The following is a 15,845-nucleotide window of genomic DNA, read 5'->3' as shown; positions in this document are numbered from 1 at the left end:
AGGCCTCCCCCGACATCCATCTTGCTCCTTCCTGAATAATGGCCTCTGGGCAGGCGAAGACACTCATTGCGTCCTTGGCTCTCTTCACAACATAAGTACACAAACGTGAATAAATGTATCAGACTTTCGTAAAGGTTGGAAAAATTAAAGTGACATTGTATAAGAGGGAGAATTGTAAATGGCCACTAATACCACGTGAAAAAACATCCAAGAAATTAAACATTTCGTAGGAGGAAACTCTTTAGGTGGATGTTCTCCAGAACCAATCTTGTTGCCATGACCTTATTCTGTGCCTTCCTTCTGGAGAGACAGGCTTCCCCCTCAAACCTCCCCACTCTGGGGCGGGCATCCCTCCTGTGCTTGGGAAACCCCACCTCCCATCTCTAGAGACTGGCCTGTCACACAAGGATCTCCCAGCCCCACCAACTCCCCAGAAGTTCTTAGCTAAGTCTTAGTTACTCTGTCCAGATGGATCAGCAAAATAGTCCAAGATGACCTTGGGCTCTCCAAGTCCTTCCCCAAGCCAGATGAACTGTGGAGAGGTGTGGGGGAGCCCCTATCTGGTCCTCTTGCAGGTGTCTCACCAATGTGAATTGAAAAATGGGCCTCTTCATTCTTCCAATATCCATGCGCGAACAGTGGCACACATATCCCCTTTCCATGACACTCCCCAGAGAGCACAGACTAACTTTAGACCCTTATGGAGAAAACAAAACAAACCTCTCCCCGACTTCCCATCCTTTGCAAGTCTTCCCTTTGGGGTTTTACTTTACATCTTTTGGTGACCAGAATATTCTTCTATGTTCAACTCTCCCCCAGCCATGCAACTTTCAAATAGCACTCCCCTAGTCTGGCCAAGAATAAGAAAAGTGTCCTATGGGTCATACACCTTTTGATAGTAGCTGTGGAGCTTCTCTAAGGTTCCCCGGGAAACTTGGAAGACATTCCTTGTAACATGAGAGACAGACGAAATTCTTAGATGACGGGGCCAGGCTGCTCCTAAGCTGTGTCTGAATGTGGGGAGTGGGGAGCATTATGCGATTGTGAGGGAATAATTCTCCCAGTTACAATGATAATAAAAAGGGTGATGTCTGACCCATGCTGACCAATTGTGCAACATTTCTCAATCCTGGCTGCACATTAGAACCATCTGGAGAGCTTTAAAAATACCAATACCTCAGGATGCTGGGTGGCTCAGTTGGTTAAGCTGCTGCCTTTGGCTCAGGTCATGATCCCAGGGTCCTGGGATCGAGTCCCACATCAGGGTCCTTGCTCAGCAGGGAGCTTCCTTCTCTCTCTGCCTCTGCCTGCTTCTGTGTACTCTCTCTCTCTCTCTGACAAATAAACAAATACAATTTTTTTTAAAAAGTCAATTAGATCTTCAAATCTACTCAGTTGAGTTAACAACAACAACAACAACAACAAAATAATACCTTACCCCTGAACTATTAAATCAGAATCTCTGGGGGATGAGGGTCTGGGCATAGCTTTTTTGTTTGTTTGTTTGTTTGTTTAAGATTTTATTTATTTATTTGACAAAGATCACAAGTAGGCAGAGAGACAGGCAGAGAGAGAGGGGGAAACAGGCTCCCTGCTGAGCAGGGAACCTGATGCAGGGCCTGATCCCAGGACCCCGAGATCATGACCTGAGCTGAAGGCAGAGGCTTAACCCACTGAGCCACCCAGGTGCCCCCATAGCTGTTTTTTTTAACCCTGTAGGTGAGGGGCTTCTGGGTGACTCAGTGGATAAGCGTCTGCCTTCAGCTCAGGTCATGATCTCAGGGTCCTGGGATGGAGCCCTGCATTTAGGCTCCCTGTTCGATGGTAAGCCTGCTTCTCCCTCTCCCGCTCTCCTTGCTTGTGTTCCTTCTCTTGCTGTGTCTCTTTCTGTCAAATTAATAACTTAAAAAAAGAAAAAAGCCTATAGGGGATTCTAATACGCAGCCAGGGCTGAGCACCACTGGGTTTAGGCATGAGACAATACCACAGCGGGAAAAGGTCCCGTTTCTTTGCATCTGAAATGAATTCTGCCCTCCTCATTCGGCTGGACTCCTTTCAGCCTCCAGGATTCCCGATGAAATCTCAAATAGAGTGGGGAAGGCGGTGGGAGGGTCTCTGATGCAGCTACTGTGGAAGGTGGTGGAATGGCAGTTACCAGCAATCTTAAGGTCAGGTTCCTACTACTTACTTTTAATGTAAAGAAATGACCGCAAGTACCACAAAGTGCCTGGGACTGAGCGGAGTCTCACCAAATTCAGAACTTGAGGAAAAAAGGACTGCCACCCCAGAGCCGAAGCGGAGGCCGTTACCCCCTACCACCACCAGATGGCGACAAAACAAACACCACGGTGGAGCCGAGTCTCCATGATGCTAAAATGAAAGGGAAGAATCTCTGGGCCTGGAGGTAAAAGATGCAGCACAGGTGCGGGGGTGGGAGGGGGTGGAGGGGCGTTCCTTTGGCTTTGGCCCTTTATCCTTTTATAGAAGTGGGTCAACAGAATTTAAAGTGATTTTTTTTTTTTTTTTTTTTTTTTTTTAAGTGAGACTCCTCAGAGGCCAAGCCACTTGGTTTGGACATCTGCGTGCTCACGGCATCCAGGGAGGGGAGGCCAGGGCTGAGCACTCCACCAACTTTCACTGCTCTTTCGGGCTTTTTCCGTGTGCATGCTCGCCCATCATCAAAGAGTGAACCGGAACATAACAAACCCCTCCCGTAAGCCTGTGAGTGACCTAGAGTAGCACGTTCCCAAACCTGCCTCAGTTTCCTCAAACCTAGGTGCTCAGCTTCAGACCTGGGCCAGGTGCAGAGACTCAGGGGGACGTGGAGGGCATAGAAGCCCCTTGGTCTGTTACCGAACGGAATGGAGCAGCGAAAGTGAAGACAGGGCCCCAGTGATAGCACTGCCGGGGCAGGTGGCGATGTCCCTGAGGCGCGGTCGCTAACCTCGGAGCTGGCCTCAGAGGCTTCCGCAGACAGCTGAGGCTGTGGATGGGGACAGCCTCTGTCCTAGGCTGCCCTGGACCTCACCTCCCGCCAAATCCCGCCTCCGGTCTCCAAGACCAAGGCCAGAGTGGAAACGTGCCAGGCAAGGAGCCTGTCCTTCCTGAGGGTGAAACGGGGGCAGAAGCAGCCACGGAAATAGCGCTCAGGGCCCAGGGGTGGGGGGAGGGGGCGGACGCGCTCCAGGCCAAGGTCTAAGTGGGTGGCCGACGGGCACGGGCAAGCTGTAGATGAGCCGGTGATCGGGGGACCTGGATTAGCGGCCAAACAACAGAGAACCCCCCACGCTCCAAATCTAGTCTGGGCCATCTTCCAGACCGGCCTTGGCTGTCCCGGCCACGCCCCTCCCGCAGGCCGCGTCTGTCCCCGTCTGCAGTTGCTGTCACAGGGCTGACTCAAAGGCCTCTGGGATGCCTACTCTTCAATTTTCCCCACCATGATAACAAAATAGCGTTGTCTGAGCCCATCGCTGTGTCCAGCAGTTGGCTGACTCTTCCACGAACATCGTGTCATCATTTAACGGGCACCAACTCCATGAAGTTAGGCGGATCTCCTCCAAAAGCCTTGCAGAAGAGGAAAACCAGACTTGGCAAAATCAGGCCGTCCATCGTCCCAGTCTGTGCATGTAGCTGGTGTGTGACAGAGCCAGGATTTCAGGCCCTGTTTGACTGACCCCAGGCCCTCTGGATTCCATGGCCCAAATGTGTGCAACAAATGAGAATACATTCCAACACACTCAGAAGTGAGAAAAATCTCACTGCTAATGCGGCAAGCCCTCAATTGTCAGGGTCTGCAAGATGGCCAATGTCAGGGGCATGTGGTGGCTCCATCATTAAGCGTCTGCTTTCAGCTCAGGTCATGATCCGGGGTCCTGGGATGGAGCCCTATATTGATCTCCCTGCTCAGCAGGGAGCCTTCTTCTCCCTCTCCTCTCACTCTGTCAAAGAAATAAATAAAATCTTAAAAAAAAAAAAAAATAGGTGGTCAGTGTGAGCCACCAGGAGACCCCAGCCTCAGCCCCTTTTCCCTAAATAATAAGACGCAAAGCTTATGCGCTGAAGTTTTGCCAGGAGGGGGAGGAAATCCCAGGGCAGAGACATGGAGAGAAAGGGGAAATGAGGCAGAGGAAAAGCAAACACAAAATGGTCTATTCTGAGCCGGCTGTGGCCCCACAAGTAAGAAAGGACCGCTCCACCGTGTTAGAGATCCCTGGGGAGACCACATGAAACCCCCCAGCCTGGGCTGGGGAGAAGAGTCAGGAGTCTCACTGTGGCTTCCTCCTTGCCTCAGTCTCTTGCTGTTCAAAATCCACCCCGTGGGGCACTAACTCACTCCTTCATCCTTCCGGGTTGTGTACCTGGGCCCTCTGGGCAGCTCTGCAGCCTGCCTCAGTGGGTCCTGGAGCTGTTTCAGCTCCTCCTATCACAGTGGGGTATAGTAAAGGTCATGGCCAAACCTGGGGCTCATCCCCAGGGTGGCTGAGTAGCTTGCTGTGTTGGGAGGTGGGTGACAGTGGCAGCAGGAGCCCTCCATTGAGCAGGACCAGGAGAAGAGGGGGAGGGGGGAGGAGAAGTGGGCTCCAGCAAACATGGCTTTCCATTTCTTTCACGCTCAAGTCCACGTTCTTTCACGCTCAAGTCCACGTTCCTTCACGCTCAAGTCCACGTTCCTTCACGCTCAAGTCCACGTTCCTTCATGCTCAAGTCCACGTTCCTTCACAGGACATGCAGCACTCTCCCTGGCAGGCAGGGGAGCGGGGCCTCAGCAGACTTTCCCAACCTGCACTTACACACCCTGCTTCGGAGCTCCCATCAGCCCAGGAAGCTCCCAGATAGGAGAAAAAAGGGTACCTAAGAGGTCACAGTCCTGTGGGCTCTGGTTTTGGCTGCCAGAACCATGTTTCTGTATAAATTAGAAAAATAAAACCCTCTCTCTGCCTAGTCACAGCCCTTGCCGGAGTGCACAGCTGGATTTCAATGTCGTCCTTGGCCACCCGTGCACAGGGGCCCGGCCAACCGCACTATCCTGGATGAGGAATCAGGCCCAGAGAGGTAGAGGCCGTTGCCCCAAATCACACAGACCCACACCTAGGACTCAGTTTCTGACGTGAATTTAGTGACCGCCTCCTGCTTCACCCCCAGGATCCAGCTGGGCCGCCTTGAGACTACCCCGCCCTTGTCCTATACAGAAACAGTTTCTGAAATTTTCCTGATGCGTCTGGCATCGACCCCATGTTCTGGTCTGTTCTAGTGCCCAAGGCCACCAGAAGAGGCCTGGTCCCCAAGGTTTCCCTTCCCCAGCCCCATGACCGGGCCAAGACTCGGCCCCTGGGGCCTTTGCCCATGACCTCATGGGGAACGGCTGCCTGCCGACTTCCTGTTTTTATACTCTTTCCTCCTCTGCTTGTTTGTTCTACTTTGTTGTTCTTTGGTCATTTTTGGTTCTCCTCCCCTGGCCCACCCTGCAAAACCAAACTTCGTTTTATTGTGATTATTTTAAATCCATGTTTAGACAGGAAGACGTTCCCCCTTCTGTTTTTCCATTTGAGGAACTGGAGCTGAGTGTTATTTCTCCCTTGGCTTTCTCTCCCTCCTCATTCCCTGCGGTTTATTTCCCAAATGAGAGTCTTCAGGTCCCACAGTGAAGAAGAAACAGACTCAAAAAGCGAAGACCGTGTGAATTCAGGATTCTGGCTGTACCAGAGATTTCCCTCCTACTTGATGCCCTCGTGGGCGTGGGTGGAAGGGAAGGGGTCTGCCAGCCTCTCACTGGGGCATCCTTAGCTCCCTAAAACAAAAGACTCAGCCCCCACTTAAAAACCACGGGGGCTCTCCAAATTCCTTAGAATGCTTCAAAGACTTTCCAAAGAGGTGCCCCGCAACAGCATTTCAACCTCGTTCACTCTTAACCCCATCTGCTTCCCCCTCCCTTCTGCCCTACTTCCTCCCTTCCAGCCTCAGCCAGGCTTTCTAACTTTCCTGGAGCCTCCCTTTCCCTTTCTCTGCTCTATTAACTCTTACTGGGGAAGGACTCGAATGCCCCCTCCGCAGGGATGCCCTCGCCAGCTTCTCCAAGTGGAATTTGTTCCTCCTTCCTATGTTCCTTTTGCGATTTGTCCCTTAGGGTAAAGGCAACATACTTAATAGTTAAGAACCTCATTGATACGCTCTCTTTGGTGGTATTTGCCTCACTTATGTATTGCGTCCTTTTGTATTATTCTCGTCTCCTCTTCTTTCTCCTTGGGTCAGTCACTTGTGTTTAGATCTATTTGCTTCTAAGGGTTCATCTCTGGCATCAGTGGCTTTCTCTCCCATCCTGTGTGAGCTCAGGGTGTGCATGTGGGTCTGTGGCATGTAAGAACACTTTGCTAACTGTCACGCTGAGAGAGAATTCCGTCACTAGGGCGGTGAAGCAAGGCCTCTGTGGGAAGGCACGCACTGCAAAGGTCGGCCACTCACAGTGTTGATCTCCCACAACAAGCTCCTGGATCATTTAACAGGAAACCAGAACCTGGGGCATGTGGGGGAGGGATGCCTATGTCTTCAGGGCAGTGCTTATCCAAATAGAGTTTTGGAAACAACAGGATGAGAATCACCTTTTGCGGGGAGGGGGAAGCTTATTAAAAATGTAGGTTCCTAGACCTCAACTTATGAATCCAGGAATCTGAATTTTAATAAACTACCAGGAGATTTTTCTGTGCCAGAGTTTGAGAACCACTAGTCCATCCCAAGTGTTGATGCCTCTAAAACTGTGCTTGTCAAGGTCTCTCTATGTTAAACTGCCTGCATGTCTAATTTAGTGGCTATTTTCAGATGGTGTTTGTCTGCTGTCTTCAGTGGTGTTTCAGTCACTGGAACATTGCATCCTTTTTCTTTTTTAATTTTTTATAAACATATAATGTGTTATTAGCCCCAGGGGTACAGGTCTGTGAATCGCCAGGTTTACACACTTCACAGCACTCACCATAGCACACACCCTCCCCAATGTCCATAAGCCAACCACCCTCTCCATGCCCCCCTCCACCCCGCCCACCCCCGCAACCCTCAGTTTGTTTTGTGAGATTGAGAGTCTCTTATGGTTTGTCTCCCTCCCGATCCCATCTTGTTTCATTTATTATTTTCCTCCCGCCCCACCCCCGTTGCATCTCCCTTTCCTCATATAAGGGAGATCATATGATAGAACATCGGCTCCTTTTTGAAACTTCAGACTCACTCACTTGCTGTGATGCCTCTTGCTCTTGGTTCAAATCCTAATTTTTTAATCATTCATTTCCACACTCCCTACCCAGCTCCTCTTCCTCCAAATGCCTCCCCGCAGTGGGGGGGCCTTGGGTCCTCATCCAGGTCCTGACCTTGGCCCTGTCCTTGACCTGCCATACCCAATCTGTGGCTCACACCACTGCACATAGACATGGGTAGTGCCTAAGTCGATGTTTCCAGCACAGATACTCTTGTTGGCCCAGAACCCTGCAGGAGCTCCCCACTGGGATGGTCCCAGACATCCCAAGTCACACATCTTGAACCGTTCTGTGAATCTTCCTCCTATAGTTCCTGTGTTTGTGGGAGGCATCCAGGAAGACACCAAACTGGATGTCTGAGGGTCATCCTATCCCTGCCACGCTAGCTGGGACAAGTTACTTACCTCTCTGAAATATGAACCTAATGATGGTACCTAAGTGAGGATTACATGAATTCGTGCATATAAAGGGCTTAGATGGGCCCCTGGCATGGTGGAAGTGCCCAATAAATGGCAGCTTTAATGATAATAATGATGACACTAACAAATACTTAGCTTTTTTAAAAAAAATTTATTATTCTAGTCTCTTCCTTCTCTCTCACTGCCCACCCACCAGACATTCACAGTCCATTTTCTCTCAGTAACACTTCCTTTCTTGGATATCTGCCCCTTCTTCCCCATCACCTCTGCTCACTCTACTTACTTACAATATCCTCATGTCATCCCTGGACTTGCCTAGGACTGACCTTCACCTATACTCCTGTCTCCTTTCTCACCTTTGAGGTTTCTCAAAGGCAGGGTCCATGCTTTGTTTCTCTTTGGATCCCTCAGCACCAATGGAGGGCATAGGATTTATAGCATAAAGAGATGAAATGATGCATGGATGACGGATGGGTAGGTGGACAAAATCAGTGCATTATGTAGAAATCCTTGGATGGGAAAGATGCCTTACCAGTCAAGGTGGTAATGGACAGTCAGGAACTTGGGCAGGCAAACTGTGAAGAAGGCGGAATCCCCAGAAGGTGCTTCTGAACCAAAAAATAGCAATGGCTTCGTCAATTATATTAAGGCGTCTGAGGAAGCGTATCTCCCCCAAGGATCTGTCAGAAGATACATCAATGTCTACCATTGATCAGTGTCCTCTTATTCTCAAGGGAGAGACACACTGGACCTGAGGCTCAGGGTTTCCCACTGATAGAGAGAGAGCACTGCTGTCAGACGGAGATTTTTTTTTTTTTTAAGATTTTATTTATTTATTTATTTATTTAAAGATTTTATTTATTTGTTTGAGAGAGAGCATGAGCGAGAAGAAGGTCAGAGAGAGAAGCAGACTCCCCATGGAGCTGGGAGCCCGATGCGGGACTCGATCCCGGGACTCCAGGATCATGACCTGAGCTGAAGGCAGTTGTCCAACCAACTGAGCCACCCAGGCGTCCCTATTTATTTATTTTTATTCTGAGATCACAAGTAGGCAGAGCAGCAGGCAGAGAGAGGGGGAAGCAGGCTCCCTGCTGAGCAGAGAGCCCGATGCCAGGCTTGATCCCAGGACCCTAAATTCATGACCTGAGCTGAAGGCAGAAGCTTAACCCACTGAGCCACCCAGGCGCCCCATCAGACGGAGGTATTTTATCGGCTTTCCCTGACTTGAGTGGAATATTTCCTCTGAACCTTCCCACTTCCTTTATTCTCATTCCATCCTCTTTGTGGGATGGAGCTTTTCTGAGGACTAATTCAGTCTGGGGAGCCGATAAGAATGGCTATATCCTCGGAAAGTCTTTGCATTTTATTTTGCTAACGATATCTCATGAATGTGATTCCCATACAGCTGGTCCCAAGAGCCCAATCAGCTCTGGACACATCAATAACGCTGAGTTTCTGTACCGATGAAGCTGATGACCAGATCTGCCAGCAGAGTAAAGACACTCATACACTGTCCTGGGCAAACCTGGGGAGCCACCCAGAGTCTCAAATTGGGGGTGTCTGCAGTCCCAGAACTGTGTTCTCCAGTGACATAAATAATGTCTGCTTGAGTCCACTCAAGAATCCTGTCTTCACTGTCACGGTTCCAAGGAAATGTGACTTAACTCATTGGAAAATCCCCTTACCAACTGGCCGGCCCCCTGGGCATTTAACTTTGATAATTCTTCTTTCCTTGTTCATTGACCCCTGGCTAAAAAAACAGAACGAACATGGCAAGTCTAAGGCATACATATTGCCACTCCTCCCACTCACGCTCTTTGCGCACATTACTAATGAATTACCACTTTCTGTTCTAGGAACTTGGACTTCAAGTTCTATTCAACATGGCCTTCCAGGAAGACACGACCAATCCATTCAAATTGTTAGATAAGATGTTACGTATTTATCATTCCTGGTCTAAAGGCGTCTATGCACTTTTTAAAGAACTCGTATCTCAAGGATTTATGACTGCATGATACACCAGCCCAGGGCTCACTATGGGTCAGGGCTTGCACTGAGCTCATCCGGGTTCTCCTGGCTTGGTCCGGCTGCCGTCCTCAGGTCGCTGGATGGGGACTGGAGAGTCCAAACAGCCTTATTCCCGTGATTCGTAACTGAAGCTGGCTTGTGGACCGGGCCACCTGTCCCCAGCAGGCTGGCTGGTCCCGGTTTCACGAGGTGTGCGTGTTCCAGGGTGATTTTCAATGTTCCGTCTGTATCACCTTTACTAAGGTCTCACCAGCCAGGCACATCAAGCCCAGAGTCAGTGTGGAAAGGGCGCCACAGAGACCAGATTCAGAGAGGCAGGGTTCACCGGGGGCCATTTCTGTAACAGTCTACTCCCGATCAGGTGGCATTTCTTGGATCAGAAACTTACCAAGTGCGGACTCTAGGAGCCGGGAATGGACAAAGGTCAGGTGATGAAGGACTGGGAAGCGTTTTGAAGACTGGAAAGGTTCTGGCTAGATGCAAAGAGGGAGGAATTAAAACCATGATCTGAATCACTGTGGGGCAATGATCCGTGTGTGCGTGCGTGTGTGCGTGCATGGGTGTGCGTGCTTGCATATGTGCGTGCAAGCCGGGCATTAGAGGGGCATCACATTATTTAGATAATTTCCTCTATTTTCCCTTTCATGTGCATTTGTGCCACCCAGGTTAAATGAGTAGCTCTATCGTTGTCCACTGTGATGTGTCCCTTACAGCTTTTTTTTAAGACTCTGAAATATTTAAAACAATCACATAAGTGTATTCTTTATGACCACAAACAGCTACTTGAGATTTTTTTTTCCCCCCTGGAAACGTGGCCAATTCTGAGACTGAGGCTTGTGCTCACTGACTCGGGTATTTCCTCCCTCCCTGCATTCCTGCCACCCACAGCTGCTCCAGTCTGAGCAAAGTTCAGAGGCCAAATGCTCATGGCCCAAGAGCCTCTCCAGGGGTGATGGCAAAGAGACAGCTCCACTTGTGAAAACAAACAGTCAGCCTTCCCATTCGCATCGCTCTTGAGCTTTCACTTCAAAGCTCATTCGTGTCTTTTCCCTCAACAGATCATTCCCCAAACCCTTTGAGGTAGGCGGGGCGGATAACAGAGGGGGAAACTGAGGCCCAGAGAGGGGGAAGTGACTTTCCCTGTAAATAACAAGGCTGGAAGAGGAACCCCAGTTTCCTATTCCAGGTCTTGGCTTGTTCCTCAGATCATACCGAGGTAGACAGAGCTGCCTGCTCTCCTCAGCCCTAGCAAGTCTGTTCTAAAAACACTTCTGGAGTTTTCCACCCCATTCCTTATTTACTAATCCCCATTTTAAACTTGTTTTACTTTGCATTCACAAAGAAGGAATGAGGGGAAAACATCAAACACTTCCCCCCACCCCAGGGGTGGGGGTGGGGTGGGGCCTGGATTCTAAATCTTTTGTTGCCAGGAATGGATGATAGAGCATTCTCTTTGAAGTTCCAACTTCCAGCCCATAAATGATCCAGCCAGCATCCTCCTGATGGAAACCAGAGGCCCAGAGCCAATTTCTCTGTGACAACTCACCCTACCTCCTCAAAACAAAATAGGATCCAGAAGAAATTCAAAATGAACGTCAAGAAGAGCCTTGGAGAGGGGAATGCCATCGAAGGAAGCTCGGTGTGCACCTGATAGGCACCCCCTTGCCCCCTTGCCTTCTTGCCCCCTGCTGCTAGAAGGTTTGGGGTGAGAAGCAGGCCTGCTGTGATGGCACCTGTCACCTCCTTTCCCCCCAAGCTCATCTTCTTTGGGAGAGCTGACTTTTTTTTATCTCCACCCTGGAGCATAGGAACCTTCTGGAAAGCTGGGACTAGAGATCCTCAGGTTGTAGGTCAGGAAAAGTGAAAACTAGGGACACCACTGCTTCCCCGCATTCCTTGAGCGTGGGGGACAGGACCGTCTCTCTAACTGAGAAGGGAAGGTTAGAGTCCTGCACAGTGTGACCCTTGAGGATGCCACCACCGCTCTTTTAGGCTTGCAAGATGGATACACTTTCTCTACCAACTCTGGAGTCCTCAGTGACCCAAAAGCCTTGAAAGAAGGAGGCAGAAGTGGGAATTATAGAGGTGACTGAGCGGTGGACAAACATTTCCTTCGAGCTCGTGGGGCCCCTGTGCTAGGCTTTGAGTACAAGGGGCCTGGTCAGTGCTAAAAAAAGAGCTTGTTGCCACGGGAAAGGTGCCTTGAGGGCTTTGACACTGTCTTCCGAACAGCAGAGCTTGCCTTGAAGTTTTTTCCATGGCCTTAACATAAGGATCCATTCCTGGTAGTTCATCTGTAAGAGTCAGAAGACACAAAAGACTGTGAAGAGTCACACAAGAAATGCTCCGCTGCGTTACTAAACAGATGTACCAGATGAGCTGGTCTGGTGCCCTGATGAAGGGATGAATCAATAGGACCAGAGTAGCAAAGCAACTTCCTTAAAGCCACACAGCTTTTTGCATTGGCCGAACTGGAGCCCAGGAGTCTCACTCGAAGGCCAACATTCTTTGGACTTCACTGCACGATCTCTCCTTTCTTGGACAATTCCACTCCCAGCGCTCTATAAACCTGCTCCGGCACCTCTTTCCCACCCAGCCTCCTCCCTCCCTCCGGCGAGGATTACTAGTTCCCGAATTTAGCCACTAGGGGGCCCAATTTAAGCAGTATGGCTAAAGTGTGGTGGGAGACCTGGGGTGAGAGGAATCTTGCCCTACTTTCTAATAAACAGGATGATTTGTGTTTTTGTGCTGAGGCCCTTGGATTGTTCTCCAGATCTCAGGACATAGATGTTAAGTAAGAAGTAGGCACTGCGTAATAGCGGGCCAAGAAATTCCTGCAAAATTTAAAGAAACACAGCCCCATTCATCTGTGGCCGGCTGGACAGAGGGAAGGTAGAGAGACAGACTGTCAAAACACGCTAAGGGCAGGTGATGCTGACAGGTCTGATGGAGTAGCACATATTTCAAGAGCATCCAGACCTGAGGTTCTAGAAGCTCAGTAACGCTCATGGGTGACTTTGAATTCAGAGCCCCTTTACTTTTATAAGTAATCGTATCTTAACTGCGGCCGCCCCGCTCACGGCTGGTGTTTTCCACCTTCTGGGCAATCTGGAGAGTTCCTCTTTAATCTCAGATAGTGCAAATAGCGCTGCATCTGGAACCAATAGGTCTGGGTTCTGGCTCGTGGGCTGTCCACTCCCCAACCCCACCACCTTTCCTCATTCTTCTAGTTCTTTAGGCCCATCCCTGGGTTTCATTTTCCTAACATATGGAAATCAAGAAGCTGCAAGCAATTTGACTTCTGGGAATGTGTTCAAAAAAGGCATTAAGAATTTATGCAAATATTTAGCGGCACAAACGTTCATTACAGCACTGTTATTAATAGAAAAAAGTTGGAATAACCCAAGTGTCCAGCTGCAGGGGACAGGTCACATACGCTTAGTGGCTCAGGCAATAGGATAACACACAGGCATTAAAGATGATGTTGATAAATGTATCTACCTCACAGAAAATGTTAGGTAAAAGAGGGGGGAGATCGCAAAAATACTATCCACAGGATGAATTCATTTTTGCTTTAAAAAGGTACATTTGTCAATGGGGAGTCTGATTGAGACTTTCTCCCTCTTGTTCTGTCCCTCCCCCACCTCAAATAAATAAAATCTTAAAAAAGTAAAATAAAATAAAAAAGGTACATTTGTATATGTCTATAAACTGTATGTTATGTGTATTTTATTATATATAGTATAACATTTATTATACATACTGTATGATGCGTATTTTATATTCTGTATTATGTTACGTTTATTAGCACAGATATATATGTTTCCCCAGGAGAGTATTCTAATGATCTAACATGTTGTTAATAGTGCAAAATACTATCCAGATTTTAGAATCCCAATTTGACTTCTGGGAATGTATCCAAAGAAAACATTAAGAATTTATGGTCTTTACCTGGAGGGCTGTTTTAATTACCCATCATAGTGTTACCAGTGATTGTCTAAAGTAAGTGAGATTACGGATATTTTACCATTTTTCCCCCTTTAGCTTGTCTGTATTTTCCAATTTTCTATCATGAGCAATGGTGCTTTTTTAAAAAGAAAAAGCAATGAAAGAAACTTATTCTGGTGGGTGAGGAGCTTGGCTATGATTCCTGAGGTTCAGTCCAGCCCCAGAATTCTGTGGGGTGGGGGGCAGGAAAGGAGGGGAAGAGGAGGGAGCAGGGGCCACGCCCTGGCTTGGGAGCTCGGGAAGCCAAGCATCTCCTTCTACTTGGGCCTCTCCAGCCAGCTCGGGCTCCGTCCTGCCGTTACTCATCCCTAGCTTTCCGGCCTTATTTTGACTCACTCTCTAGACATCATTTCAAAGGAATTTCTGTTTAACCACAGCGCCACATAAAGAATCCTCCAAAAACTTCGTTTTCACCAAGTTTCAGGAGGCAGATGACTTAAATTAGCTTCACTGGCCTCGCCGGAGGCCCCCCTAATACCCAGCTGCCTGCACGGTTGTTGCTGGTGGGCCTGATCCAACGGCAGGCAAGCTCCATCGTACACACACACACACACACACACACACACACACACGCACACGCACACACACACACACAGAGGCATGCACACACACATACACACACAGGCACACTCGCCCCTACACCCACAAAGCCCAGCCAGGCATTGAACCGACTACGTGTGCCCTCCTCTGCTTGAATTCCCAGTGTGGACTGGTCACTGGGCCCAACGGACGCACTCTTCCTGTGGCCCGGCCCCGACTTCAGGGGCTGAGAGGAAACCACTGGGGTACCACAGGCAGTGCGGGTGTCGGAGGCCATGGAGAGACTCAGTATGACCCAGAGCTCTGGCTGAACTGTCCTATCTCACAGGCTGCTCAGACATTCGGCCCCGTTTGGGGGTGGCCTCTGCGCGCTCTTTTTTTTTTTCCTAAATAATTTCTTAAGTGGTCTTCCTCCTACCACATTCTTTACAATCTATTTTTCATTGTTGTTGTTTGCTGCTTTTCCTTTTTTGTTTATCTTTCCCCTCAGGCCCACTCAAGGGAAGCTCTCCCACCCCTCTTGACCCTTGGAGAAGTTTGTGTGGGCCTCGGCATCTCCTGGCTCGCCCCTTGATGTGCTGTTATTTTTCCTTTAATGGTTAAGGTCCCCTGAGGCCCCCTTGACCCTGTGGGCTGGTTACACTTGGCTTAAGTCTGGACTCCACTGTGTGTGACCAGAGGCAGTGTCGCAGGGTAGAGTGGTGGGAAATGGGGGTGGGGGGTTTTTCCACGTTTTTAAAGATAATACAACAACATCACGGTTGAGACGGAGATGCAGCTATGCCAGAGGAAGCGAGGCTGTGGGACAGACGGAGAACAGCAGCTCCCACTACCCCACCAACCTCCAGCTGCCACCAGGCGGGCTCCCCCAGCCTAGCTCTTGACCACCCCTGTGTCTGTGACAACGAAGCTCTCCCAGGGAGCCCTGCGGCTTCCTTCACAGAGATGCTCTTCCTTAAGAGCCCTGGGCTTCCTTCACAGAGAGGCCCTCTGCTACCTGCACCTGCAGTGGGCCTTGTCGTGTGTCTCTGTTTAACCCTGGGACAGCCCTCTCCTGGTTTGCAAGCAGCACCTCTAAACCTTGAACTCAGAAACCCCCTTGCCAGCCTCCCCAGCGAGGGCTCCAGCCCCCCTTCCCCCAACTCTTTTGCCCACATTAAGGGACTCCTCTCTCTGCCCCTACATCTCTTCACTCTGTCCCCAGAACAGGCAGATTTTCCCTTTCTCACCGGGTCCTTTGCAGCGGGTCCCCCATTCCTCCACCTTTAGCTCCCGCTCTCATTCAATCGTCAGGTTAGCCGCTACTCCCACGCCTCTGCCTCTGTGCCAAGGTGAAGGCTTGCCTCTCCCTTCCCATCAGCCCCCCTCACCCACCACCCGAGGCCCCCAGGGGGCGCTGGATTCCCTGGCGGAGCAAGGAGCTTTGGTAAGGATGAGGACTGGGTCTTTTCTATCTATTATGTTTCCAGCTCTACTTGGTACCTACTTCCTTAACACGCATTCAAACAGGTATTGAACGAAGTTGAAATGGCGATACGGGAGACAAGACAGAGTAATTATCTCTCATGGGGGGCTGGATGGTCAATTTGTGCCTGCCTGCCAGGAGGGAAGC

This window comes from Enhydra lutris, unplaced genomic scaffold, assembly GCF_002288905.1.
Source record: "Enhydra lutris kenyoni isolate GAN:26980312 unplaced genomic scaffold, ASM228890v2 scaffoldscaffold31, whole genome shotgun sequence".
Taxonomy (NCBI): domain Eukaryota; kingdom Metazoa; phylum Chordata; class Mammalia; order Carnivora; family Mustelidae; genus Enhydra; species Enhydra lutris.
The sequence above is the reverse complement of the archived record's forward strand: the minus strand, read 5'-3'. Positions refer to the sequence as shown.